Below are 2,510 nucleotides of genomic sequence, written 5' to 3'. Positions count from 1 at the left end.
CTAGCCTCTCTCAGGCGACTTACTGTACAGAATTTCCGGAGTATGGAGGCCCAGAAATCAGGATTTTAAAAAGATTCCCAGGTGATTCTAATGTGCAGCCAAGGTTGAGAACCACTGACCTAGGGAGTCTTACTGGTGAGAGCTCTCACTCCTGGGACAGCAGTGCCCCATGTGGCCATCCAGAGAAGCTCGGGGGAATAGAAGTCTCATCCTGTGCCCAACGTCAGTCAGTTGTGAGCCACTCCCCCTCCCCCCCACCCCCCTCCCAGGGGCTGGGTCCTTGTTTCTCCCCAAGGCCAGGTTGGGGGCACCCTGGGACACAGCCTCTGCCTGGGCCTCCTCCCCATCAGGCCCCTGTCTGGTTCAGGACACAATGAGAGTGGAGTTCAAGCTGCTGTGGGAGAGGGGCTGGATCTCTCGGCTGCTGTCTCAGACCTCCCTTAGGCGGTCCCAGCTTGGCCTCTGGCAGACTGAGTGATCTTGGGCAAATTTCTGTTCCTGCCCGGGCCTCAGTTTCCCCATCTGTACAATAAATAGGGTGACTCAGGGAGACTTCCTCCAGACCTCAGGGTTTTTTTTTCCACTTTTACTTTTATTAGTATTTACTTTATGCTGAATTTACTCCAGGGCCATAAATTTTTCTTTCTTCAGTTTCTTCTGGGATATCTTTTTCTTCTGTGCAACCTCCTGCTCTGGTTTAGGAACAGTCTGCTCCTTTGTAGTGAGGATCAGGTCAATGTGGCAGGGGGAGCTCATGTATGGGTTCATCTGCCCATGAGCTCCATGAGTTCTGGGAGCTTTGTTCACGAGATGTGCTCAATGACCGGAGAATGGACATCTAAACCCTGAAGTTCAGCATCACTCTCTGCATTTTTAAGCTTGTGCAGCAGAAATTCAGCACTCTATTTGGGCCACTCACCCTGTGTCCAGCCCCAAGTTTGGCCTGGGCACACCTGCCAACTGCACCACTGTAACAACGAAATGGCACACATTGCTTCTGTAAAGTGACATCGTTCAGATACTTGGTGGCTTTTCGAAATGCATACGCTTGATGGCCTGGGCAGTCCTATGAGTGTTCTTAAAGTGAACACAAAGATTTGAATCTCTCTCTCTCTCTCTCTCTCTCTTTTTTTGTTTGTTTGTTAATACTCACCCAAGGATATTCCAACCACTGAGCTGCACTGGCCAGGGCTTGCACCTCTTGATTTGCATGACTTTTGTGAGGTTTTCTGGGTTATGTGAATATCGAACAATTTTCAGAGGTCACCTCTGGCTGCTTTTGGAAAGAAAAGACCTCAGCTTTAAAGCCCTCTCTCAACCTACCTCTCATCCTCTCCCTGTTCTGACCCTGCCCAACCTCTCTCCCCTCGGTGTCTGGCAGGCCCCACTCTGGGAGCCCTCACTAAAGGCACACCCATACCCCCCCACCTCTCTGTGACCCCTCTCCTGCCCACAGGCCCTCAACACTTGGCCTCTATTCTGTTCTGGGCCTGGCTGGCCCTGCTGGTTCTGAGCAGACTCCTGATGGGCACCTAATGGGACCATAACATTCAGTTTGCCCACAGTAAAATGAATAATGACACCCAACTCCCAGAGCTGTTATGAGGATTAAACAAGCTAATAATATGTTTGTGAAAGAGCTTGTAGGCGGTGGGCCTGTGTCAGAAGAAGGGCAGTAATTCCGGAAGGCTGCCGTGACTGGTCCCTGAGGCCACTCTTCCCCAGACCACTGCATGCAGGGCCATGCCAGCACGAGTGGCACTCACTGGCTGGGTTGAAATTCAGGTCAGACCCTTGTTGTCCAGTCCTGGTCCCCTGCAGTGAGAGGGGACTGTAGTCTGGTGAGAGGACAGCTCCATTACCTACTGGTACAAAAGTACACATGATGGTTGGTGGGGGCTGAAGCCATACCTCCAGCACCCGGGGGGGGGGGGGCGGGGGAGGGCGGGCAGGGCAGGCTCTCAGCTTCTGCAGAAGGTAAGACATGCCCTAGGCACCATTTAAGATATAAAATTCATCAGAGCAAGGTCACGAGCCTTAGTTGAACACTGAAGGTCTCAGGGACCTGGCCCCCGTGCCTCTTTCTGCCTCATTTTATCCCCTTGCCCTCATCTACTATTGGCCATTCTGAATTTCTCAGTAACCATACTGTTCACACACAACCCTAGGAGTGGGAAGACCAGCTAGGGAGCACTGCAGGGGTCTAGGTGACAGAGGATGGTGGCCTGAGTGGGGCAGGGCTGACGGCCTTGGGAAAGAGAGATGGGGTTTAAATACACTTGGGAGAAGGACAAGGAGGTGCTGGAGTTTGAGGCTTTAAAGACTGGATGAAGAGGGGCAGGGCTGAGGAAGCTGGCGGCCGGGTTTGGGTATAGTGAGAGTGCAGGCCTGAGGCTACTAGGAGGCTCAGGGGTGGAGCCACCTGGGAGTTAGGAGCCCGTGCTGTGGGACTGGATGCAGGCACCCGGAGCATGTGTACAGGGAGAAGTCCCAGGGAGCCGCAAATCAGG

The 2,510-nt window shown here is 52.9% G+C and overlaps 1 pseudogene; it reads right to left on the bottom strand.

The window, feature by feature from the left end:
* Positions 1–590: 590 nt before the first annotated feature.
* On the bottom strand, positions 591–1,251 carry LOC106697013 (annotated as a pseudogene).
* Between the last annotated feature and the right edge of the window lie 1,259 nt (positions 1,252–2,510).

The sequence above is a fragment of the Myotis lucifugus genome, unplaced genomic scaffold (assembly GCF_000147115.1).
Source record: "Myotis lucifugus unplaced genomic scaffold, Myoluc2.0 scaffold_41, whole genome shotgun sequence".
Classification (NCBI taxonomy): Eukaryota; Metazoa; Chordata; class Mammalia; order Chiroptera; family Vespertilionidae; genus Myotis; species Myotis lucifugus.
The sequence above is the reverse complement of the archived record's forward strand: the minus strand, read 5'-3'. Positions and strand labels throughout refer to the sequence as shown.